Genomic DNA, 27,773 nt, shown 5'->3' on the forward strand with positions numbered 1-27,773 from the left:
CTCAGATACCTGTCTTTGTAGCACAAATGTGAAGTAAAAACTATAGAAATTTGATTTAGCACATGAAAGCTCCGGGCAAAATCTCACTTTTCCACTTCATCAAATTCATCAAATCCTTCCACTGAAGAAAGAAAGATTAGCAGGAATATTCAGCATGCTCTGATCTGAGCATCTGGTCAATCTCTTTCAATAGAGGTTGGGATTCAAAATTAAAGAGCACAGCTGTGAATTTATTTGCATATAACAGACCTTACATTTTTGTGCGTATATAGAAACTTTCTTTAGGGACGTTTGAATGGCCGCCCCCAGAGTGAGAAAACCCTTAAGACCCTTAACTGGCAGAGTTAGCATCCACTGACAGCAATGGTAAATAGAAACTCTTTGTGATGCCTTCTTAATTGAGTGAACCAATATTTAGACATCAGGTTTCATGTACCTTAAAACAGAAGATCCCAGACCTTAGGATTTTACAGATGAGAATAATTTCAAAAGAAAGTTCAAGAGTAACACTAGAGTTTAACTACCTTTTAATTTTGCTAGGTCAAAGCATTCAACATCACCACCATCATTTCATTAAAGTAAATGATATTTTAAACATCAAAAAGTAAAAAGGTCAAAATCTCATAATAAACAAAAATGTCAGTTGGAAATCCTACACAACATTTTTTTCATATGTAATCACGAGTTTTATCTGACTGCTATCCAGGAACCAGCATTTTGGGAGCAGTGGTTGATGCTCCCAAAATGTTGTAAATTTACCTTTAAGGTGCACACAGGGGTTATTGTGTTGTTGTGCATTCTACTTATCAAGCGGTTCTTCTAGCTGGTAAGTGTGGCTGCTCTAAAACTCAGATCTATGGAAGCATTGAGCTCTGATAATAAAATGGAAATCACTGTCGTGATGTACAATTTATCTTTTAAAGATTATATAAAGATCACATTTACTTTAGCATGGTTTATAAGGGGCTTCACACTCTACCTTCTGCCTTCCTCTCCAACCTAATCTTCTCTAATTCCCTTTAGGCAGCCTTCTGACACATGTGTTATCTCTCACATGTGGTTTCCTCTATCAGAAATATGCCTTCACTTCTTCTTTACCAAAAAAGCTTCCATTCAGCCTTCAAAACACAGAAATGACTCCCTCCTGTTTTGTGAAGTGTTCCCAGTCATCTGGTTACAATGCCTATGGATTCATCTACATTAAGCAATGTAGAAATAAGCAATCTTCGTTCTGATTAGTAAATAAATAAATTTAGTAATATAAGATTTCCACTTTGTAATGTGACTATCACATGCCAGAAGCTGTCCCAGGATGGGTTATTCGTTATCTATAATCTTCATGGCAATGTTGTGTGATTGGTATTAAAATCTCTATTTTATAAATGTGGGAAAATAAGGCCCAGAGACTCAGGAAGTGATTTGCCTGCTATCACACAGCAAGTAGGTGATATTGCTAGGAGCTGAACTCAAAGCTTGTGCTCTTTCCAAGCTATTGTGCTGCCTCTGAATTAGATGTCCAATTATATGCTTTAATGATATTTCTTGAGCACGTACTACAGCACTTTGCTAGGACTTAACCACTGCATTCATTTCTTCATCTCCCTCTCTATCCTGAACCCCCTCCATCAGGCGTTTGTCCCCACCACTCCTGTGCAACCGCATTCATCAAGGGTGCCAGTGACATCTGTCTTGACAAATTAATGATAATTTCTTGGCCATTTTCTTTCTTGACCTCTCAGAAGTTTTTGACACTTGTGATCAGTCTCTCCTTCCTGAAATTTTGTCTTCAGTTGTCTTCTGGGACATCAGGCTTTCCTGATTTTCCTGCCACCTCAGTCTCCATTGAGACATTCTTCCCTTGCTGACCTCTGAGGTGGTGGTGCCTCAGGGCTCATTCCTTGTCCTCCTCTCTTCTCTGTATACATTCATTTACTGGGTGATCTCATACATTCCTGACTTTAAACACTAAATATATCCTGGATCATTCTAAAACTCCCATCTCTCATCTGAACTCCAGACTTGTATCGTAGTGGCTTGTGCTCTCCACTTGAATCTCTAATATGTCCCAAAGAGAACTCTGTGCCCATCCAACCCAACATGCTCTTCCCCAGGCTTCTCCAACTCATTTAATAGCATCTTCATTCATCCAGTTTCTTAAACTAAATCTTGAAGAGTCATCCAACAATGAAGCATCCTACAAGCAACACCTGATGGTCTTCCCTTCAAATGCACTCCAATCACACCATGTCTCATTACTTCCTGTTTCAAGCACTATTCTCTCACCTACTGACTACTGCAAGAGCCCTGCTTTCATTCTTGCCCTTTACTGTCAATTCTCCAGTTTCTCTTTGTCTGGAACACTCATCCCCCTGATCTAAGAGGCCAATTACCTCATTTCATCTAGATCTCTCCTCAAATATCACCATCCTTGAGAAGTCTTCCTCAATATCTTATCTATAAGAACCCTACACTCACTTTCTATTGTGTAAAATCTGCTTGATTTTTCTTCTCATATACTTATCTCTACTTGATACTATGTTATAAATTTATTGATTTATTTGCTTATTATCTGTGTCCCCAGGACAAAGTAAACTCTATGAGAGCAGGGACTTTGTTTAATTTATCTTAGCATTTTATAAGCACTCAGTAAGTTCTTCCAGAATGAAAGGATGGATGGATGAATAAATGAATGAATAAATCTGAGTAACTTTGTTAAATATTTTTATACATTATCCTATTCAATCTTCACAATAAACCAATTCCCAGGTAAAGAACTAACTTGCTCAAGGTCATGCAGTTAGTAAGTAATGGAGTCAAGATTTGGATCTACGTTGGTCAGACTCAAAAGGCTTTCAACCACATTGGCATCAATTAGAGGTTTACAATTAAGGCTAGTGTCCAATCTATTGGGAGGTAATATGATCTAGCCCTCTGCCTTCAGCAAGATATTTTACACCTTAAAGTATGCTACCAAAAAGTAGTGTCACCCTCAGTTTATAGATGAAACAACAGAGATATTTTTATGATCCACTCAGTTTTAAAAGCAATACAACAAACTTACAATTGACTCACTCATTCTGACTCACAGAGAATAGGTATTTATTTTAATATAAGAATGAATGTGTCAACAGGATACCAAGAAAATTCAGTGAAGAAAAAACAGTCTTTTCAGCAAATGGTTTTGGGGCAATTAGATATCCACATGCAAAAGAATGAAGTTAAACCCCTACCTTATACCATACACACAAATTAACTCAAAATGAATCAAAGCCCTAAGTGTAAGAGTTAAAGCTATAAAACTCTTACAAGAAAACATTCATGACCTTGGACTAGATATCATTTTTTAGAAATGACATGTAAAGCAATAAGCAATCAAAGAAAAATAGATTAATTGGAATTCATTAAAATTAAAAACTTGAACTTTAAAGAACACTATCAAGAAACTGAAGAGACAACCCACAGAATGGGAAAAAATACTTGCAAATCATGTATATCTGATAAGAGTCTAGTATCCAGAAATAAAAAGAACTCTTACAAATCAATGATAAAAAGACAAAAAAAATTAAGAATGGTCAGAGATTTGAATATACATCTTCCCAAAGAAGATATACAAATGCACATGAAAAGATGCTCAGTATCATTAGTCATTAAGAGTATGCAAGTCAAAACCACGATGAGATACCATTTCACAACCACTAGGATAATTACAATAAAAAAAGTTGGACAATAACAAGTGTTGACTAGGAGTAGAGAAATTGGAACCTGTTGCTGGCAGGAATATAAAATGGTGCAACCACTTTGGAAAACCATTTGGCAGTTCCTCAAGAAGTTAGACACAGAGTTACCAATGACCAAGCAATTCCACTCATAGATCTATACCTAAGAAAATTAAAAACATTTGTTTATAGAAAAATTGTATGTGAATGCTCACAGCGCTATTCATCGTAGCTAAAATGTGAAGACAACCCAAATGTTGTCTTCAACAGATAAACAAAATGTAGCATATCCATACAATGGAATATTCAGTAATAAAAAGGAATGAAGTACTGATGCATGTTACAATATGGATGGACCTTGAAAACATGCTAAGTGAAAGATGCCAGACACCAAAGGCCACCTATTTTATGATTCTATGTATATGAAATGTGCAGAAAAGATGAATTCACAGAGACAGAAAGTTGCTAAGCATTGGAGGGAGGGGAAATAGAGTGTAATTGCTAATAGGCATGGGTTGCTTTCTGTGGTGATAAAAATATTCTGGAATTAAATAGTGATGATGGTTGCACAAATTTGTGAATATACTAAAAACCACTGAAGTGTGCATTTTATAAGGGTGAATTTTATGTGAATTTTATCTAAAAATTTATTTTAAAATGAATGTGATTTTAACAATCTGTTAAATTATCTCTTGTAAAGCTAGAGAAGTTACACAGTGAAATGGGACAAGCACTGAATCAGGAGACCTGCCACATCTCTGTCACGAAGATCTCTGTCTTGGTGTGGGTCAATCATTCATCCTGTCGAGTCCTTAGTGATGACTTGCAAAATAAGGGGTTGGACTCATAGATGATCTCTAAGGCACCTTTAGTTTCATAGCTCAACATTTATAAGCCTGTACAAAAACTTAATACTTGGACAAAATCCTAAAAGGAACCAGATGCATACTTGTGTACTCCTTGCTGTATTTTGGATATAGATGAGGCTCTATGGCATGACATGGAACCATACCATCCAAGTTCAAAGCCCTGCTTGGCTGCTTGCTAAACGCCTGCTCTTAGACAAGTTATTTCACCTCACTCCATCTCAACATCGTCCTCTGTAAAATTGGGTAATAGGATTGCCTACCGTTGTAAATGTTAAGTGAGTGTGTATATTGAAAGCACTAATTATAGAGTACACTCATAAAGGATGAAAACAAAGCAAAGGTGATCATAGCCTTTGGCTACTGCTAGAATGAATGTCTACATTGCAGATAGAGATGTGTTTTGTCACTTTTGCAAATGTTATTTCTCCTGCTCCTTACAGAAAGTCTAAAGGTAGCTATTTTACAGGAGAATACAGAGTTGGAACTATTGAGTGACTTGAGTCAGGAGCTGAGGGCTGTCCAGTTCAAACGCTAGGGCCCTTTTCTTCCTTCCCAGAGACCACACTCCAGGATTCCAGGGGACTGTGCTGACATCAAGGCATTGCAGAGTCTCTAGGAGTAGTATGTGGAGGGATTAGCTAACTAGCGTAAGAAAATGGTTTGGAAATTTGATGGGATCAGCTCTGTAGTATGTATTATGTGGAGGGATTCGCTAGCTAGCTAACTAGCATGGAAAATGGCATTTGAAATTCTTCTGAAGATGACCCCTATGTTTTCAGTCCTCCTCTCAGGTGTACTCAGATGATTTTTTCAGAACCTGCAATTTTTCAAAATATACTTAGATTATATACTTTACGTATATTTCTCTAAATCATATTTCTACCCACAGGTATTTTTTAAATGAATAAAATGATTGGCCAGGTATGGTGTCTTGCACTGGTACTCTGAGCTACACTGGAGACTGAGGAGGGGAGGACCGCTTGAGGCCAGGAATCTGAGACCAGCTTGGGCAACATAGGGAGACCCCATCTCTAGAAAACAAAAAAAATCAACCTCCCATGTGTACCATTCTAAATGGAAAACTGTATTGACACATTTTCAGTAGAAGTTGTCACACCCTCCCTCTATGCAAGTAAACACAAGCTCATTCTTTCACTATAAACATATAATTGAAGGTTAGCCATGAGTTCTGGATGTATTTAAATGATTTCTAGATTTCAGAGACTATTAAAAGTCACACGGTCAACTTTAAGGAGATCATTCAATATTGTGTGTTTAAAATAACACTGAATGTACTGCGTTTGCTAGAAATAACATTATTGTGGCTTAAAACTGACTGAATATTTCTGAGACAGATTTGTCGCCCCCTTTGTTCTTTTGTAGACAGCATTCCCTCCACCTAGTAACCCTGATTTCTGTAATTTCTATTAATGAATAATAACAATAAATAGGCCAGGCGCAGTGGCTCACCTGAGGTAACCCCAGCACTTTAGGAGGCCAAGGCCGGCGGATCACCTGAGGTCAGGAGTTTGAGACCTGCCTGGCCAACATGGTGAAACCCCATCTCTACTAAAAATACAAAAATTAGCTGAACATGATGGCGGGTGCTTGTAATCCCAGCTACTCGGAAGGCTGAGGCACGAGAATCGCTTGAACCTGGGAGACGGAGGTTGCAGTGAGCTGAGATCATGCCACTGCACTCCAACCAGAGCAACAGAGAGAGATTGTCTCAGGAAAAAAAAAAAAAAAAGACAATAAATAATAAAAGCCAACACTTTAAGCACTGACTCTGTGCCATCGTTCTCTTACATATATTATCTTATTTAATACTCATTCAAAAATGATTATTAGCTCCTATAGGTGAGAAAACTGAGGTCCAGTGGTAAAGTATCTTGCCTAAAGCCACACAGCTAGGAGGTGGTAGCATCAAAGAACTGGGCTTTCCTGCTCTTGGATCTTATTGCTGAACATCAGTCCACATTTCTTATTTCTCTCTCCACCCAAGCCCAAATTCATCTCCTCTGAGAAGAGTTCCGTAAGTGATCCTTGCTCATACGAGTTTGTTTTCTTCTCTATTCTTTCAGCACTTACACACTCAGTTTGCAGAGCATTCATTCGCAATTTTTGGAAAATTTTGTTACTTTTTCAGTATTATCAAGAATGCATAATTTGTGCATCAGGCTAAACTACTATCTAATACAAAGAAAAGTCTGCCTCCTCTAGTTTTTTTGAATTCTTCTGCTATGACTTGTGAGTGAAACAATGTTCTGAATAAAGTAGTGTTCAGCAGATACTATCAATTCACAGCTCATTAATCACAGTGTTGAGATTCGCATCTATGTAACTGCTAACAAGTATTATAGCTCATTTCCAAATCGATTTCGTTTACCAATGTCATATACTGCAACTACTCACCCTTGTATCTGATACCTTCAGTTATATAACTTTTCAAATCTGATGATGACAATCAATAAGAATGGCTTGGATGTCCTCAGAATGTACATGATGTACAAATAGCCCAAAGTCTTAGCAACATGAGCCTTCCAAACAATGCGATCAGTAAATCTTGTCCTACAGGCTCAAGGAGCTCTCTGTTTTCCCTGTTGTTTGTACCGCTCTCCACGCCGTTTAGCTGAGAAGTTAAATCCAGCATAAGTACATTAAAAAATGTATCTGATATTTTCATTTCCTAACAAATGAACCAGAAATTATATTTTGCAAGTAGGAAAGGCATGTTTTCTCCAAATGAAACTTAAAATCTTACATCTGCTCATAAAAATGTTGAACATCTGAAAATATGAACAAATGCTGGAGTTGCAGGAATGACCTAACAGCTGTTGCACGCACAGATGTGACGTAAAAAGCTGCAGACACATTATTCAGCTATTCAGAAATAGGATCTGGAAAGCCTTCTATTTTGGTACACAGCGAAAATTTATTTTTCTCTTGATAAGCCAGGCCTTCAGAAGTTAAAAAGAAGAGACTTCTATCTTTAAAAACCCAAGTCGATATTTGCTACAATCATGCAATCGAGTTCTCCTTTCTACTAATTTAAATTAATAGCCCAGTTTTTTAAAGATGTACAACCTAAACAATGTCCCTGTGGATGTTGAATTAATTAAAATTGGCAGGGCATTATGAACAGGCAGTAGTATGATTTTCTTAGGAGAAATTTTTAAAAACATTCTTTTTTTCTTTTTTATAGACATCTAAATATGGAGATAGACACACAGATAAGAACTGTAACAGGATAAGAGAAGAAATTTGAAATCTCAATATTTCTTCCTCCGGCCAGAAAATGAGTAGTGCCAACCAGAGCCACCATGTTGGGCAGCACAGGACGTAATGTCACGAGGCCCCTACCAGGGTTGCGCCACACTGTGTTAACAGTGCCTGCCAGCCTGGCTCCCACTGATTCTCCGAGCTCCAGCCAGATCAGGTGCCTCCAATCCCTGCTCTGGTCCAAGTGCTTGCCTGATTCTGAGCCTTTGCATATGCTGTTCCCACTGCCTTGTACGCCCTTCCTAACCCTTTCTCCTACGGAATTTACACTACCCTCCAGAACTCAGCTCAAAAGCTAATCCTCAATGAAGCATTCTCTAACCTACAGATGCTGTTAGCCTCCCTGCCATACTCTGATTGCACCCTTCTCCCACTCAGCCCTTCCCACAACTGTAATTAAATAATTACATGGGCAGTTTGTCGCATAAGTGTGATCTACCCCCTAGACGGCAGGCAAGTTTTATGAGAGTTGTTTTTCAGCTGAATTCCCAGCACCCAGCAAAGTGCCTTGCCCATAAAAGACACTCAATGTAATAGTACATACATGGTACGTACATTCTCATTTTACTACCTCAAACAAAGCACTGTCTATGATCTTCTGCTTTCCCATTTTCCTATACTTTAAACTTCATTCTCTGGCCTTCAATTAACTTAATGCCAGAAGAAAATGGATTCTGGAAAAAAAAACATAGCCAGAAATATGCATCATGCTCATAAAATACCACTGGGCTCCACAAAATGGCGCAGGTAAGAAATGCCATCTTGCTCCTTGGTCCAGTCTAATTTCTATTCTGGTGTTATTCCCTTTTGGTCTGGTTTCACAGTCTCTACTGAGGGAAGCAAAAACACGAAAGACACTCTCAGGATCTTGCATTCCTCTTGGGGATTTCATAAGGCTATTTCCACAGCTGATGATCACTCTGACTTTGGGCAGGGAGAGGTTAAGAAAAAAAATGCAATATTCTGCAACAGCTGAAATAATTTTCTGCCAAAGCCTGGTTTTAAATTCAAAGTATGTTTTCTCTGTATGTAGAAGGCAGTAAAAGGTCTAAAGTTATAATGTGACATATAAATTTAGCACTCTAAGATGCAAAAACAGAGCAGATATTTTTATACACTACTCATAGTAATAATTACTATTGACTCTAAAGTAAGCAAATCCATATTTGTTTTCAAGTTAAGTGTGTTACTTGAGAATATTTGAAAACATTTGCTAAGGGGTGTGAACGGTGCAGACTCTCATCAAAATCCATCTGTCTGAATCTATTAACTGGCATTTCCCCAGCTGGGGCATTCCTCAAGTCCTACATAACAAAAGCTCCTTATGCCAGGAGTGAGGGCTGATACTGAACTTAGAAACTGGATTTATTTTATCCAGAATTAAAAGTTCTAAATGGATTTTGTAATCGTGTATCTTTATGACCCAACACTATTGAACACAACAAAACCAACAGCTGATGTCAAATAGAAAATTAGAGTTTGAGCTTCAAAGTCAAGGTAGTTATAACTGCTTTTCTATTTTAAAAAACAATTTGAAAATATCAGGGTAAGGGGTGTTTAGTGTTTCATGTCTTTTATATCCCCCCATGGACTTCATTGCTTTCTGTTTTTCACCCAATGTTAATGAAGAGATGTTATCTTCGATTTTTAGAATTTGTATGTTTTTGAAGGACTACAATATTTAGATTATCCCGAATCAAGAAAACTCTACTTTCATCATCTATAAAAAGACTGCCTGTGTTTTCTGACTACATGGAAGGCCGTAACAAATGCCTGCAGATTGATTGTGATATGTTGGTCTTCTACATCCTTGTCAAGTTTATCCCTAACATCTTCCTTTCTGAAAATGGGTGCTGCTCCTCTAGACTATACCGGAAATGTCATTTCTATTGCCCTGTGTTTACAAACCCTGGAATCTCTATTTTACTGCCACTCATCTTTTCTCTTTCATGTATATCAAAAGTATATATGCTATATTGTGCATGTGTGTGTGTGTATATATATGTATATGTTTATATTATCTTTTGAGGAAGTAAACTGAAAAGCTTCAGAACCTACACATCAAAAAGTTTGTCACAGTTTGCTTGCATATCACAGGCAGTTTCTCGTTTTTCCCCCAAAACCTCACTGGCACAACAGTGTTTTTAGTGTAGCCAACACTACTTCCTACTGATGCTGAGTAAGTGAAGGCTCAGTTTAACTCTTCTCTAGCCTTCACCAAATCCTAAAATGGCTGGTATGTGAGGCCTCAGTAGCTGCAAAAGGAAATAGGATGAGGGCCTTTCTCAGATACTCTGCTTCCTGTTATCAACCAACAGTTCTGCCCACCAATATCTCCTGATTATTCTATACAGAGAGGAAAGAAATGAATAAAGAAAATTCAAAATGAACATAAAGTCTTGGTATAACCTAGGATTTTGAGTCCTTTTCGTCACAAAACCTTTTTATCTGAGGTACTTTAAAGAATTTTTTTTTATCCCCTTCCCTTGGTCCTATTATGGGCTGAATAAAACTATCCAAATGTTACACTCCAAAGGCAAAGAAAAGATTTTTTAAAAAAAGAGTAAAAAAATGCACACACTGCATCCCCAAATCACCTTAGAAAGTCATCCTGAGTCCTGTGAAGCCCAACATTGTCTCTGTTACTAAGAAGCAGAAAAGTGGCCGGGCGCGGTGGCTCACGCCTGTAATCCCAGCACTTTGGGAGGCAGAGGCGGACGGATCACGAGGTCAGGAGATCGAGCCCATCCTGGCTAACACGGTGAAACCCCGTCTCTACAAAAAATTAGCCGGGCCTGGTGGCTGGCGCCTGTAGTCCCAGCTACTCGGGAGGCTGAGGCAGGAGAATGGCGTGAACCTGGGAGGGGGAGCTTGCAGTGAGCCCAGACAGTGCCACTGCCCTCCAGCCTGGGCGACAGAGCAAGACTCCGTCTCAGAAAAAAAAAAAAAAAAAAAAAAAAAAAAGGAGTAGAAAAGTGAAGCTGAAAGAATATATAATTCATCAATCGGCGAAATGTGCAGAGGTGATTTATCCCCATCTCCCTCTCTCTCTCCTCCAGAAACACAAGCACTGCACTTCAATGGAGTTAAAAATCAGCGCTTCCTTTCAGAACAACTGTAAAAATTACAGGATGTAGAGAATCATTTTAAATAGGTAGCACAAATAAACAGGAAATCCCCTCTTCCCCACCTGGCCTTCCTCACCCACTCCCTATGCTAGGAAAGCCCTAAAGAGATTTATCAGCCAGAGATTTCTGCCAGAGCTGTTTTCACTTAGTTAAACATCACTTTTGTACACTAGAGTTTTACAAAGAGTCCATCAAGGTAAGAAGCTAAATTTGAAATGAAATTTTCTTTTAGTGTATGTCAATAAAGTAATGTAAACCAAACACAACACCCTATGTACTAAGTTCCCTGTTTTAAACTATTGTCTTTGGTTTCTTCCTGTACTCCGACATTAAGGGGGGGAAAAGGAAACTGCATTCAGAGCATCTGCTGAGTGATATAATGGTGTTTTCAAAGTGGGGTTCACACATCAACAGCCTCACAATTCCCTGAAATGGTTCTTAAAAATGCAGGTTCCTGGATCCCCATCTGTTCAATCTGATTTTCTGACAGGTGGATTATTTATTAGGTATACTGGAAAACACCTCAAAGTGATTCTTTTGTACTAAAACTTGGGAATTAATAAAATGACTGCTTCTCAGCACTTTGGGAGGCCGAGGCGGGCGGATCACGAGGTCAGGAGATCGAGACCACAGTGAAACCCCGTCTCTACTTAAAATACAAAAAATTAGCCGGGCGTGGTGGCGGGCGCCTGTAGTCCCAGCTACTCGGAGAGGCTGAGGCAGGAGAATGGCGTGAACCCGGGAGGCGGAGCTTGCAGTGAGCCGAGATCGCGCCACTGCACTCCAGCCTGGGCAACAGAGCGAGACTCCGTCTCAAAAAAAAAAAAAAAAAAAAAAAAAAAAATGACTGCTTCTAATGCTTTCACATAGGTATCTTATGTATTAGGTTAAGAATATATCTCACTTCAGTTCTAGTAATCCATTCACACTCAAGTGGTGCTCTTATAATTTGTTGTACATGTTTATTCCCCTTTAAGCAGCAATAACCGTGCTGTTCTTCCATCTTGGACACTTCATGGTCACATGCCTGAGCCATGTGACTTCGTTCAAGTTCCTAAGCCTGCGTGAACTGTGGTTGTATGCTATGAAAACTGAGCATAATTCTGACCTTCCAGGGCTGTTTTATGTATTAATTTCAATCACAAGTGTGCCTGGCACATGGTTAGCACGCAAAAAGCTGTAGTTATTTTAATTTCCCTTGAAAAAAATGGTGCACCTAAGAATTAGTTGTACATTTATCCACAATTAGTGCTTCAATCTTAGAATACCACACTAGAAATGTGATGATAAGCCAATGTTACCATTTAAAGTATACATGTAATACCTACATGTCTTCTGTCTCCATTAAATAAGTTCTCTTGAGAGATGATATTTACTTTTTAAATGCTGGCCAGCTCGAAATATTTTCCAAATGCTATTTTGAGTACGCTTTAGACGTATGTGATGATTATATTTGGTAATTTTTATTTTGCATTTATATTTACTTTTCTTTTTTTTAATTTTTAGAGACAGGGACTCACTGTCACCCAGGCTGGAGTGCAGTGGCACAATCATAGCTCGCTGCAGCCTCAAACTCCTGGGCTCAAGCGATCCTTCTGCCTCAGCTTCCCAAGTAGCTGGGACTACAGGCATGGGCCACCACATCTGGCTAATTTATTAAATTTTTTGTAGAGATGGGGTCTTGCTATGTTGCCCAGGTTGGTCTTGAACTCCTGGCCTCAAGGGATCCTCTGGCTTAAGCCTCGGATAGCACTGGGATTACAGGCATGAGCCATTGTGCTGGTCCTTTTGGTGATTTTTATAATCAACATTATTTTTTACATTGCAAGTAAATAAATATAATTTAAAAAGAGGGTGAAATTTGTCCTTTTAAATACATGGTAAAGGTGCTACATTTATGCACTTTGAAAATGGATTTGCTCTTTAAAATAGTTAAGTTTTTCATGGTCAAACCTGATGAAAAGAAGGTGATTGATCTTCAGGAATCCAAAACGGAAACCAGAACAAAGAGGAGACTTGTTTTCTTGTGCTGTTCAAAAGTTGACAATTCCCAAGAAGGGCTTCAAGTGTTGCTGAGATAAGGTGGTAGGCCACTAATATCATTTGGATGTAAATATTTCAGTCTATGTATATTTTTAAAGTCTGTCTTATTTTGGCTTAATCATACCTAAAACATTATATGTCATTTGTTTTTCATATACTGTCTCTCCATAGGATTCTTGAATTAATACACTTGAGTGTGAAAATTGTTTTTCCAACAATAACAATTTCCATCTATGGCTTCTAGATTAAGCAGGATCCAGGTATAATGGTGATAGAGACTGTGATATGAAGTAGTTTGTGCTAAACCAATATGTTCAGAGGTTTGAGGGCTCTGGAAACAGATCATGTTGTTCTTAATGTTTACTTCAGAGTACTCTTTAGCTTTGAGAACCCAGGCCAAGAATCAGCTAACATTTTAGAGTCAAAATGTCCTCATTATAAAATGGATATGTTAATAGTACTAACCCTATGGGCCACTAGAATGAAATAAAATAATGCAGGAGAAGTGCTTAGCACAGTCTCTGTGCTAAAACATAGCAAGGACTCCATCACTGCTAACTATTGTTGGTTTTTCTAGAATCTCCATGATGGCAAGCAATCATTTCAACCAGAGTGCGGGAAATGCATTATTCTTTTTGAAAGATTGACCAAGAAAGGGTAAGAGGGATGAGGTCGTGGGATACATGGAAGTTTTTCTCTAAGCAGCACAACCATCTCTCTAATTTAGCTCATAATTCCTTTGTGGTCTTATAAATACTGTATTAATATTCCCCACACGCCAAATAGGGGCCCTTGAGTCACAACAAGAGTTCTAAGGGTGCCAGTGAGTTATCAGTGGAGGTAGGCATCAAATTCAGCATTGTTTTCAGCTGGGTTCTCTAACAGTTCACTGCCTTTCATATGCAGATGATTTGTTATGCAATAATTTAATTCAATGGTTTTCATAAAGAATGCCACAGAGGGCCTGCTTCATGTGTGTTACTTTGTTGTTGCCCTGGTGACATTTGAAGAGCCCTCAGGCAACCACAGATATCTGAGGATTCCAGAGAGCAACTTCATATGAACAAAAAGGCTGAGTGTTACGGTGCAGCTGTTCAATGCAGATTCTCAAGTTCTGCACCATGAATTAATACTTTTCTGCTGGCTTCTTATTTTCTTGCCTCTAGTCAGTATGTTAAATAAATTCAGCTTTCCATGAGAGGTTGAACTTATACATAATCAAATAACTCAAAAATTTTTAATGAAATTTTGTGAAACCTTTTAAATTATGTACTCCTAAAATCATTCTGTAAATATACTAAAGTCATGGAATTACAGGATTTTTTTGTTTTTTAAATTCTTTATTTTGTGCCAATTTAGTTTTTATGACATATAAAAAATTGTATATATTTAAGGTGTACAATGGGATGTTTTCATATACATTGTGAAATGACTATCACATTTCAACTAATTAACATATCTATTCCCTGTATATAATTACCATTTGGCACCCTTTGACCAATATTACTCCATTTTCCCCTCTGTCCCACTCCAGGCAACCACCATCCTACTTTCTACTTTGACTATTTTAGATTCTACATAAAAGGGAGATCATGCAGTATTTCTCTTTCTGTGTCTTGCATACTATTTTGCTTAGCATAACTTCCTCCAGCTTCATCCATGTTGTCACAAATGACAGGATTTTCTTCTTTTTTAAACCTGAATAATATTCCATTGTGTGTGTGTGTGTGTGTGTGTGTGTGATTGTATAAAATCACTTTCTTTTTCTTTTTTTTTTTATTGAGACAGAATCTGGCTCTGTCACACAGGCTATAGTGCAGTGATGCAATCTCGGCTCACTGCAACCTCCACCTCCTGGGTTCCAGTGATCCTCCTGCCTCAGCCTCCTGAGTAGCTGGGATTACAGGCACCTGCCACCATGCTCGGCTAATTTTTGTATTTTTAGTAGAGACACGGTTTCACCATGTTGGCCAGGCTGGTCTTGAACTCCTAACCTCAAGTGATCCGCCCCCATCAGCCTCCCAAAGTGCTGGGATTACACCGTGCCTAGCCCAAATCGCATTTTCTTTATCTGTTCACAGCAGGACATTTAGGTTGTTTCCATATGTTGACTATCGTGCAAAATGCTGCAGTGAACATGGGAGTGCAGAGAGCTCTTTACAATCCTGTAGGACTGCTTGATCATATGTTCCATTTTGAATTTTGGGGGAACCTTCCTACTTTTTCCATAATAGTTGTATAAAGTTATATTCCTAACAACAGTGAACAAGGGTTCTACTTTCTCCACATCTTTGCCAACATTTGTTATCTTTTATCTTTTTTACAATAGTCACCCTAAAAGGTATGAAGTGATATCTCATTACGGTTTTCACCTGCATTTACCTGATAATTACAGATGTGGAGCACCTTTTCATATGTTTATTGGCATTCTGAATTTCCTTTTTTTGAGAAGTGTCTCTTTTGGTCCTTTGCCCATTTTTTAATCCAGTTATTTGTATTTCTGGTATTGATTTGTATGAGTTCCTTATATATTTTGGATATTAAGAGTTTTAAGTAGTCATTAATAGTTGTGAGCTCTTTGAAATCTTGCATGAAGCAGGTCATCAAGAAATGCTATGAACAAATAAATATAGCCTTTGACATCCATTTCAGATTTCTTTTCAAGAGGGTGCTTCTAAAGTAACTATTACGCAAAAGTCCTCTGAAAAAAATAGGTCAAGAAGTGATATTAGTTCCACTATGAAAATTATTGGCTACAAAGTCTCTGTAATCACCACATGTACTTCTGACACTTACTTTAACTCTAAACTTGCAAATCCAAGTAAGGGCACCAAGGCTTGGAGTGAAGACGCCCCCAGAGACTGGAAACCCGGAATTTCCAGGATCTCTGATAGGTTCTGCTAATTCAACAAAAGCCATCTTTAAAAGCCATGGAGGACCTCATGCTCTTTGCAATATCCATGCAAGAAAAGAGGCTCTCATGATTATGCTATAAAGTTGTAGAGCAAAGTAATTTAGACAGAATGGATATAAAAATAAACAGGGCTTGTGATGCTCATGAGAGAGAAAAGAAAATGGATTCACATATTTTTATCATCCTGGAGTCAGAAAATAATTTGCAGACTATCCGATAGAGCACCAAAGGATGAGGTTTGCAAGCTCCTCATCTGGCTCTGAGCCCCCTTGCTAGTCTTCTCTTCACTGGCTCTTTTTCTTGCACCTCAGGTCCCAAGCAACATCAAATAATTCCTCATGCTGCTCTGTGCATCTGTTTCTTTGCCTGTGCTCTGTACTTCCTTCTCCTTCCAGTGTAATTTCTCTCCTTTAAGGCTCAACTCAGAGACCTCCTCTGTGACAAGCCACTCCACCCTCTGATCTCTCCCTACATCTTCGTTCTTATTTTCTTGTTTTGTTTTGAGGCGGAGTTTTGCTCTTTTTTGTCCAGGCTGGAGTGCAATGGTGCAATCTCGGCTCACTGCAATCCCCGCCTCCCAGGTTCAAGTGATTCTCCTGCCTCAGCTTCCCAAGTAGCTGGGATTACAGGCATGCGCCACCATGCCCAGCTGATTTTGTGTTTTTTTTTTTAGTAGAGAACGGGTTTCACCATGTTGGTTGGGCTGGTCTCGAACTCCTGACCTTAGGTGATCCACCTGCCTCAGGCTTCCAAAGTGCTGCGATTACAGGCGTGAGCCACCGCACCCGGCCTCTTCTTCATTCTTCTACTACCATACTTGTCCTAAGTTCCTTGAGTGCTAGTTAAAATTAGGGTCTTTTTCATCTTTTTTCAGCGCAGAGCACAGCAGAGTGTCTGACATACGATGTTCACTTCAATAAATGTTTTTCATGGATGAATGAATGTAGCTAATTTCTCCCAATTGCATAAAAAAACCAAGGGCCAGAGAGTATTTGCTCCTTCCTCTTAATTATATGATGGTCTTTACATAATTAGCAACTAAGTATTTTTTGTATAATTGAGACATTAACTAAATTTGAATAATCAAGGCGGCCTGTAAAAGGTCTCACTGCTTCCACTCTTGGCCCGTATTGTCTTTTCCTTCCACATTTTACATCATAAACCAGGTAAATTGCTCACAGCAAATCATACCCCAAAGCATATCCATACTCTTTCCCAGGCATAAGGCTGCAGAGGAGCTGGCTACCTGTCGACCCCATTCCCTAAACCTCTCCCTGTAACTCACTGCATTCCAGCCCCACCCACCTCCCCACCTATCCACAGACACTTCCACAGGCTCCTGCTTCAGGACTCATTCCTGTCCTTTTCCTTCTGCCTAGAACATTCTTTCTCCCAGATCTCTGAATGTCCTTGCTTCAACACCACTTCTCCAGAGAGCTCTTTTGCAACGAACTGAATGTCTGTGTCCCCTCAAATTTCATATGTTGAAGTCCCAACCCCCAATTTGATGGTACTGGGAGATGGGGCTTTTAGGAGGTAATTAGGTCATGAGAGCAGAGCTCTGGTGAATGGGATTAGTGGCCTTATAAAAGGGACCACAGAGAGATTTCTCACTCTTTCTGCCATGTGGGGATACAACCAGAAAAAAGTTGTCTGCAGACTGCAAAATGGTCCTTTTTAGAATCCAACCATGCTGGCACCCTGATCTCGGACTTCCAGCCTCCAGAACTCTGAGAAATAAATGTCTGCGGTTTAAGCCACCAGTCTATGATATTCTGTCAGAGCAGCCCACACCACCTGAGACACCTTTTCTGTTCATTGTATCCCAAATAGCACCCCCTTTCAGTCCCCAGCTTCTCTACATTTTTTGTTTTTTCTTCATGATATGTTAATTACAACACTTACATATAATTATTATTGTCTCCACCACTTGAATAGAAGCTCAGTAAGGCTGCTGATTTTGTCAGTTGTGTTCAACACTGAATCCCCAGTGGTGTGAGTGTTTAGCATAGTGGGTCCTTAAGAAATATTTGTTGAATAAATTAAGTGAATGAGAACCTTGCAGTCTTTGTAAAAATAAAATCATATAATTTGAGAAATTACTCAAGAAACTCATTTTTTCTCAAGCTCTATAATAATAATAATATGATAATAATAATAATAATAATTTTAAGTGGCCAAAAGGGACATTTCCACTTTAAACAGATGACAAATATATTTTTAAATTTCAACTATGCTGGCTGGGCGCGGTGGCTCACGCTTGTAATCCCAGCACTTTGGGAGGCCAAGATGGGCAGATGCCTTGAGGTCAGCAGTTCGAGGCCAGCCTGGCCAACATGGTGAAACCCCGTCTCTACTAAAAATACAAAAATTAGCTGGGCTTGGTGGCGGGCACCAAATCCCAGCTACTCAGGAGGCTGAGGCATGACAATAGCTTGAACCTGGGAGGCAGAGGTTGCAGTGAGCCAAGATGGTGCCACTGCACTCCAACCTGGGCAACAGAGTGAGACTCAGTCTCAAAAAGTAAAATAAAAAGTAAATTTAAACTATGCCTTCTCTATTTCCCTCCTCCCTCCAACATGCAATAACAACAGCAGTATTAGGTTCCTTTAGCTGTAAAATGAAAATTTCCAATTCCATCTTAGAAGGAGGCTGGAGGGTAGGAGTTTATCTGGCACAAATCTACAAAGCTGACAGGTGCACCAAACACCTGAGGGTGGGATCATGGCAGGACAGGTGGGGTTTGGGGTCATCAGAGGTAAACTGAGGAGGAAGTCACTTAGGAGGGAGCAAGTCAATGCCTTTCATGTCCTTCAGTCTTTCCTTTAATCAGTCACTGAGTCAGTTAGGCTGCCAAGAAACACTTATGAAACATGAGAAAGGCTTTGCTCTTGAAGGTAAGTAAGGTACCATCTTTTCTTTTGAAAAGTTGGTACTCTGGGGACTAATTTCAGAAACAGGCATCTTGCTCAGGAATGAGTGGCCAAGTATGATTTCACTTATAATCACAAGAGTCAGTGTGACTTGAAGTTGGGCTGTAATCTCAAACTTGTCACTAAGGAGATAGGTGACCTGCAACAGGTGAATTTAACCTCTCTGAAGTTCCATCAACTCTTCTAAAATGAATGACTTGGACAAGATCATCTATAAGACATCCATGTGCTCTAATACTTCATGACTGAAAAGAAAGAAGAGGTAAAAATATTGGCTGGAATTCCCTTGTCATATTAAAAAGCTTGAAGAAAAAAATATCTTATAATCTATCAACAACAATCCACCTTTTAGAAGTTTGCTAGGCACTGATTTGCAAGAGAATAAGAGAAGACATCCATTCCTGTACTTCCTCAACAATTAGGTTATTTTACTATGTGGATTATACAGCAGAGTGTGAAAGACTTTTTTAATGCAAGACGAAGTTTCTCTATTCTAGTACAAAAGAAATCTTGCTGGTGAGACAAGGACCAGATTGAAATACTCAGCAGAGTGGATGGAAAAGGGGGAAACTTGAAGCCAGATGAGACTCCGGTCTGCACTTTACTACCTGCACTGAACTTGGCCAAGTTCCTTCACTTACCTCATCTTTAAAATAATGATCGAGACCTCAGTGTCATGGAAGGATGACATATGGAAAAACCCTTAACCAGGGCCTGATACAGAGTGGACCCTCGCCAGGGCTGGTCCTCCTGCCCTCTCACCCCCAAGACACAGAAGGAGAGACCCTCAAGAGGTGGGAGTGGGCATCACTAGAATGGAATTGGCAAGGAAACCACGAAGGGCTTGAGCCAGCTTTTTAAAAATGGGCAGGATCTAGGTAGGCAGAGAGAGAGATAAAGATATCTGACCTGGAAGACATTCCATGGCACAAGCCATGAGCCTGAAATAGCCATGAGAGTTTAGAGCCATTTCCAATAACAGCACCAGGCAGGCGATAAACAAACACCTGGAAAGGTTGCTATGAAATAAATACACACACACTCCTACACCCCCCACCCTCCAGCAGCGCACACACACACCACACACTCACACATTTTAAAATATAGCCTGTATTTTAAAAAGCTTTTCTGGTAGTTCCGATGCTCCGTGAGGTTTGGGTGTCACTGGCTGGGTGGAGGTAACAGCAGCTGACTGACCTGGACAGGGCAGAGCTCACACTGGGCAGCAGGAAAGTGACGGGAATGGTCAGCACTGGAGTAGGAGCCTGGACTCAATCCCCCTGCCATGCCCCTGCCATGGAGCCCTGGGAAGCCACATGATGTTTCCTATTCTCATTTGTCTCATTAATGCAATAGAGATCAAGGCACCAGCTTTGTCTCCTGTGAGGGACTTTTGTTACAATCTGTTGATTTTAAACCACTGTTATATTACATTCATAGACTAACACTTAGCTGTAAAGCGCTAGAGAAAAATTCAGGATCACCATTAATCCCCATCGTTATCATGGAGACTCTGGGATGCTGGAATGCCACAGCCAGCTCCCTCTGTGACGCCCTGTGTGAGGCAACAGTAGGGCAGGACTCCAAAAATGGTTCCATGCTGACACTATGACACCCATGAACTGTGATGCCTTCCTAAGTGCTAGACTGTGATTAGGGTGGGGGTCCTGCAGTCACTGGGGTTTCATAAGTCATGAGAGTCATGCCGCTGTCTCAAACCTACATAGCTACAAGTAGTGGGTATGTGCCTTGCACATGCCACTTAACCTCTCCCAGCCTTGGAGGTTTCTTCCGCCTAAAGTAGGTTAGTAATGGTAAGCATAGTCAACACGTACCATTATGTAGTCTGTGCCATACACACAGCAAGCAACCAACGAGGTGTGTGGAGGCTGAAATTCAGCCCCGGCTACATTCGCCAAGCCACACAACTACGGGGCTGCATTGTCACAGAAGATGCATCTTTTTCTAATTCATCATCCCAGAGAGGACTGATGTGAATTTTCTAAATCACAGCAAGGTGCTGTTTGTGCTAACAGTGACCCTGGTAGTACCTGCTGAGAAGCCTGGGCATTAAATAAGAACATGCATGGAGTCCTTAGCACAGTGCCAGGAATACAATAGAGTCCAATACTGGGTAGCTGTTAATGTTAAAATATCATTCATTCATTCATTCATTCACTCAACACCTCCTGTATACAAGCTACATGCTAGGGCAGCTGGCACGTCTGCAATGAATAAGACATTACCCTTTCCCTGGATGAGCTTGTGGTTTAAGGGTAAACAGAGACAGAAGTAAATCATTATATTCAAGTATGGATACAGGAGGGCTTCTCCAGAGTGATCTTATAGCTTAAATTTCTGAAGACTAATGACTGTGCTATTAAGGTTTAATTTATTTATACAAATTCAGCATTTTGTATCTGAAAAGTAAAACTTGTTATAACTCTTTGATAAAGCTGCTTACACATCTTATACTTCCCTGTGTTCAGATTAGACACACAAAACAGGGTAATCAAGCCACTGTTACGGGACCATCACCTGTGTCCACTTGGGTGCCAGGACCCTGCTGTCAAAGACAGGTCCACTTTCTTACAACATGGCCTAGAAGTGGCTGATTATACTCTGCCTGCTGGCCATGTTCGGTGGCTCACACCTGTAATCTCAACATTTGGGGAGGCCGAGGTGGAAGGATTGCTTGAGCTGGAGAGTTTGAGGCCAGCCCAGGCAACATGGCGAGACTCTGTCTCTTCAAAAAATTTTAAAAAATTAGCTGGGCATTGTAGCATGCATCTGTAGTCCCAGCTACTTGGGAGGCTGAGGTGGGAGGATGGCTTGAGCCACAGAAGTTGAGGCTTCAGTGAACTAAGGTCACACCACTGCACTCCAGCCTGGGTGACAGAGCAAGACCCTGTATCAGAAAAAAAAAAAAAAAAAAAAAAATCTCCTTACTTGTGTTCCTGTTCAGAACTACTCAAATATATTATTGGACGAAGTAGCCTAAGAGCAAGTGAAAACGCATGCATGCACTCTTATTTTCAGTTGCCCAGAAATATCAGGTTGGTGCAAAAGTAATTGTGGTTTTTGCCATTGAAACTAATGGCAAAGACCGCAATTATTTTTGCACCAACATAATACTTCACATTAAATAATAACTTTTAAACAAAAGAAATATATATATACATATATGTGTATATATTTTACAAGGTTTAATGTAAAATATTTACATTTGCATTAGCAAAGGAGGATTTAACCTATGCAATTTTATAAGACTAGACACCAGTCGGCTTTAGTGTTCTTCCCAGAGACAAATGGGAATAATGACAGAATAAAATGTCGGCAGATATAAAACCCCGATGATAAAGGATAGGCTTTATGACTACCTCTCCTAATTTCCTCTTCTGAGTAAGTACCCTAGGTGAAACCTACACAAGAAAGAGCTTTAATGGTTTTAATAGTAGTGGTTTAATGAACTAATCTATTATGAGCATTGTAAATATTTAATTAAAAAACAGCTTAATTAAGACATTTAAAAAAAAGATCTGCAAGTCTATCATATCAAGAATTGTACCTTGTCCCAATTTCCTATTATTCCTCAGTACCACAATACTTTGTAAAAAACTAATTAAAATATTTGCTTCAATATATGTCATAAGGAAATACAATCACTATATCAGTAACTCTGCAAACATCAAGGGTCATACTATTGCGTTACTTTATAATGCTGTTGTCAGAATCAATAAACAATAAAATAAAACAAACACACTTTCTTTTTTGGGGGTTCACCTTCCCCAAAAGCAAGGGACACAGAGGATGTGGACTGTAGATTGTAGATACTCAAGGGACTGTTTCCAAGGTCCTTTCAGTGATTTACACATGGCTGTTGTCTTACGTATATAACACCAAGTCACCAATGAAGGTGAATTCACAAAGCAAGTCATGGCTCTACAAGAACTGGCTTCCCCTGAGTGCAGGACCAGCTACATCATTTGCAGGGTCCAGGACAAAATGAAAATGTGGGCCCTCTATTCAATAATTATTAAAAATTTCAAGATGGTAACCGCAGAACATTAAACCAAATGAGGGGCCCTTCTATGCATGGGGCCCTGTGTGACTGCAGAGGTCACATGACCCTGCAGTCAGCCCTGCCAGAGTGTGGTGCAAAGACTGTTGAGATTTTAGAGGAGTTTGCAGGCTCTGGACTCCTGACTTGTCCCCTCTTGTCCCTTCTTCAATTCTGGTAGACGTAGTTCCAGTAGCAGAAGGTACCAGTTATAAGTTGCTGGTATAAGTTGCTAAGTAGCCAAAGCTTCATGGGAGTGACACTGGTAGGTTTCCTAGGGTACACTTATGGGCTTCTGCCCTTTCTCTCAACTATCAGACCAACCCATGAAATCCAGACAGAAAAGGTACTAAAAGACTGAGGACATTAAGGTTCTTTTAGACTCACGGTCTAGTTTTATGGACTCATGGATCTTTAAAGTTAAATGGGACCTTAGAGATTATCTAGTCCAATTTCTCTCATTTTAATTAGGTCTCCATCAAATTCCATTTAGGCCAAAAGCATGCAGATGAATTCTCATTTGCATAGCTCTACAGCTGATGGTGATTTTGATGATGAAATCATAGTTGACAGTCTTTCAGAAAGACAAAATGTTAGTATAATGAAAGATTCATGATATAACACTAATGGATCGATACGAGATGCTGCCAGCCATGCTAACAATATATTTGGCATTTGATTTTTTTAAAAATCCCAGTCAGAGCAAGGAGGGTGAGTTGAATGTCTTAGTACTTGGAAATCCCTGGACATGGGATCTAGAATGAGTTTATAAAATACAGGAGATCGAGACCATCCTGGCTAACATGGTGAAACCCCGTCTCTACTAAAAATACAAAAAATTAGTCAGGTGTGGTGGCACGTGCCTGTAGTCCCAGCTACTCGGGGAGGCTGAGGCAGGAGAATTGCTTGAACCCAGGAGGCAGAGCTTGCAGTGAGCCGAGATTGCACCACTGTACTCCAGCCTGGGCGACAGAACAAGACTCCGTCTCAAAAAAAAAAAAAAAAAAAAAAAAAGATACAGGAAGAAAACATATGAATCTAGAAGTGAAGGAAATGGGTGGTTTCAGGTGGGGTTTAAAGGATCTCCTTTATCAGGAACACATGTCTCTGCTCCTCTATTCCCTACTTATATGTATGTTGTCTTCAATAATCCCTTACGTAGGGTTTATTATGGGCCAGACACTGTGCTAAGTTCTTTGCAAGTATTAACTCATTTAATCCTCATAACAACCCTCTAAGGTAAGTACTATCCTTGTCCTCCCCTTTAAAGATGAAGCAACTGAGAAACATTGAGATTAATTATCTTGCCCAAAGGCCCACTGGTTTAACTGGTGGAGGCAGGATTCAAACTCATGTAGCTTTGACTCCAGTAGCTGTTCTTAACCACTAGATCGTGATGCTGTGCCAGTCATCTTCCATCATGCCCTAATACCACCAGCGCTACCCCTCTACTACACAGTTATAGGAACCAAAAGTTAAAGGACATGCATGTAAGACACTGTACAATCTATGCTTCTAGCACTGTAGTTGTGACAAATATTTATGTCACCGTATGACTAAACTGATGCTAATTTCACAGATGTTAATACCCATTATACAGTTTTGATTTTATACGTATGATATCCCGAATAGCTTCTAGCCCTTTCCCACCCTTATGGTGCTACTCTAAAGGCTACACATACACTTTTCATTTGTCTTTGCTTTGTTTTAGATGTAAGAGCTAGAAATCAAACACTTAGCACAAAGCCTCTCTTCTTTCTGTCTAGAAAGAATAAAACCTTCTATAAGATAATACTTGAAATATGCAAAAGCTTTTTCGACTTATGTTCGTTCTAACAATAGGTTCTCTTTTATATCTACTGCTTAGGAAATCTTTTCTTGGCACTAAAAGAAAGACACAATGGCCGGGCACGGTGGCTCATGCCTGTAATCCCAGCACTTTGGGAGGCCAAGGCAGGTGGATCACAAAGTCAGGAGTTCAAGACCAGCAAGACTCCGTCTCAAAAAAAAAAAAAAAAAAGGAAAATACAATTTATGACCAAGACTATGAGGACAACACCTTGTGGCCAGGAAAGGTGCAATCCATCATTGTTTCCTAATTGGTTATTAAGAGTTCTGTGATGAATACAACTCAACATCAGGTAAGGGAGGGAAGCACTATCTTGCCATCTCTGTAGTGTCATTGTGACAACATGTATGCTCCCACAAAGCGGTAGATTAGCATAACTTGTTATGCTTTTTATGATATTCAAACATTCATACTTTTAGATTGTTCTTCTAATAATAAACATTTATTTCCAATGGGAAAACACTTTTTTTTTTTTGAGATAGGTTCTCGCACTGTCACCCAAGTTGGAGTGCAGTGGTGCAATCATGGCTCACTGCAGCCTCGACTTCCAGGGCTCAAGCAATCTTCCCACCTCAGCCTCCCAAGTAGGAGTAGCTAGGACAGACACGTGACACCATGCTCAGCTAATTTTCTTTATTTTTTGTAGAGACTGTCTCCCTGTTTCCCGGTGTGGAAAAACACTTTCAAAGATGCTTCAAGAAATTTGAAAATGTTTCCATTTTATCCAGATGCAGAGAGAATAAGAAGCATAAGACCTTCCAGTTTAATATCATTGCAAGTAAATGTATGAATTTTTATGGATTGCATAATTGTCTCTCTTGTTCATTGAATTTCCTATACAGGAAGGAGAAAGGAGCATTCAACAAACACAATATGCCATGATGCACTATAGATAATAAAGCCTCTATTGTACAAAAAAACAGAAACATAAGATTCTGAAAATTGTATTTTGGAAAAAAATGTTACTACAGAAAGATACTGCCTGAGAATGTAATATGTCTTGACACAGCAGATTTGCAAATAAAATATTGTGTAGTCATGGTACATTCTATACTGCGCTTGTGCAATTTCTGGAAGCTGCTTCATTTCTGGTCAGATAGATGAGTTAAGTGATTTGGGCAGTGTAGTAAAATTTATGTGCCTCACCAAGATACAACCATGGTACTGAATTAATATCCTGCACTACTGTCCCAACATGCTTTGACAAGGATGCTATTTCATGGCTCAATACTTATGGACTAACTAAAACATGACAAAAATGTTTGTCCTTCAACTCAACTGTTTTAAGACTAAACATTCAAGGACTCTGAAAAAAGCCCAGAAATGTTGTAAGACTTTTAAAACACTTTTATTTTCATTTTGCAAGCTCGCTAAACTTGCAAAAGGACAGGATAGAAATATACTGTTGGATAAACCCCTAGGAAACTTTACAAAGTCTTAAAGCAAAATTTTCTCCATAAGCTGCTTTGTTCAACATAAGATGTAAAAAACACAAAAGAGAAGTAGATATTAATTTCATTGGACATGCTCTATGTCTAAATGATCAAGTTGGTGGCTTACAAAAAATCATATTCTGTGGTCCTCTCAAGAAATTTCAGTGAACGGCATGGCGCGGTGCCTCAAGCCTGTAATCCCAGCACTTTGAGAGGCCGAGGTGGGCGGATCACAAGGTCAGGATATCAAGACCATCCTAGCTAACATGGTGAAATCCCGTCTCTACTGAAAATACAAAAAAATTAGCCGGGCGCGGTGGCATGTGCCTGTAGTTCCAGCTACTCGGGAGGCTGAAGCAGGAGAATCGCTTGAACTCGGGAGGTGGAGGTTGCAGTGAGCCAAGATCGCGCCACTGCACTCCAGCCTGGGCAACAGAGAGAGACTCCATCTCAAAAAAACAAAAAAAAAAAAAAAGAAAAAGAAAAAGAAAGAAATTTCAGCGAACCAGCTGGGCTTGTGCCTCTTATTCAGAGCAGCCACCAGCAATTAATGAATATGGTCTTTCTTTGTTCCAATTCAAGGAGGACACTGTATTGCCCCCCAGGGTGGGCCAGCATATGGCAGATAGGTTAGGCCAAGGTTAACATACACACTTTACCAATGCAAACTTTTTTTTTTTTGAGATGGAAGCTCTGTGGCCCAGGCTGGAGTGCACTGGTACAATCTCAGCTCACTGCAACCTCCTCCTCTTGGGTTCAAGTGATTCTCCTGCCTCAGCCTCCGGAGTAGCTGGAATTACAGGCATGCCCCCACCACACCCGGCTAATTTTTGTATTTTTAGTAGATACGAGGTTTCACCATGTTGGCCAGGCTAGTCTTAAACTCTTGACCTCAAGGGATCTGCCCGCCATGGCTTCCCTAAGTGCTGGGATTACAGGCATGAGCCACTGTGCCGGGCCACAAATACAAACATTTAAGACATTGGTTATCTATTTATATCCTCTGAAAAATTTTACCTTAACCAGTGGTGTCACGGGCAAAGCATAACCCTTAAAGATCAGTAAATGGATGCTATATTGGAAGAATCAATATGCGGAGCCTTTCCTATGAGCTAAGCTCTGTTTGATCAGACTATTCCTGGGTATCAGGATACTGGCCAAGTCCTGCCAAAAGTAAAGCTCTTACCCCATTATACGTAGGCCCAACCAGTTATAGTAACCAGAGAAGTGCTCATGCTAAAACCATTTTTTATTTAATAAACTGTGTTTTTCTTTTTTGCGCATATGCAGGCAACTTGAGAAGTATTTTCCTGAAAAACAAGTTTGTTTGTTTGCTTTTTTACCCTGCAATACAATTTTTAAATTAAAAAGGCATTTGATTAGGTGAAGGGCAGTGGCGTGATCATAGCTCACTGCATCTTTGAATTCCTGGGCAAGAGCTATCTTCCCGCCTCAGCCTCCTGAGTAGCTGCGAGCACAGAGGCATGAGCCACCATGCCCATCAATGATTATTTTTGTTCATCAACAGTTCTAGGACCAAATTTGT

General features: G+C 39.7%; 1 protein-coding gene and 1 long non-coding RNA gene across 6 annotated transcripts in view; one reads left to right on the forward strand and one right to left on the reverse strand.

Moving 5' to 3' along the window:
• Positions 1–25,838, forward strand: part of LOC129463519 (uncharacterized) — a 55,323-nt gene extending 29,485 nt beyond the window's left edge. For 2 of the 3 annotated variants that reach the window (XR_008651205.2, XR_008651207.2), the window contains exons 3-5: positions 13,616–13,695; positions 24,813–25,086; positions 25,441–25,838. This is a non-coding gene — a long non-coding RNA (uncharacterized lncRNA). Of the gene's footprint in view, positions 1–7,790; positions 10,729–13,615; positions 13,696–24,812; positions 25,087–25,440 lie in introns of those variants that run through there. The other variant, XR_008651206.2, reaches the window with a different exon arrangement.
• STARD13 (StAR related lipid transfer domain containing 13) overlaps positions 1–27,773 on the reverse strand; it is a 562,325-nt gene that overhangs the window by 212,051 nt on the left and 322,501 nt on the right. The gene's annotated exons all lie outside the window — the stretch shown is intronic.

The sequence above is a fragment of the Symphalangus syndactylus genome, chromosome 15, assembly GCF_028878055.3.
Source record: "Symphalangus syndactylus isolate Jambi chromosome 15, NHGRI_mSymSyn1-v2.1_pri, whole genome shotgun sequence".
NCBI classification, from domain to species: Eukaryota; Metazoa; Chordata; class Mammalia; order Primates; family Hylobatidae; genus Symphalangus; species Symphalangus syndactylus.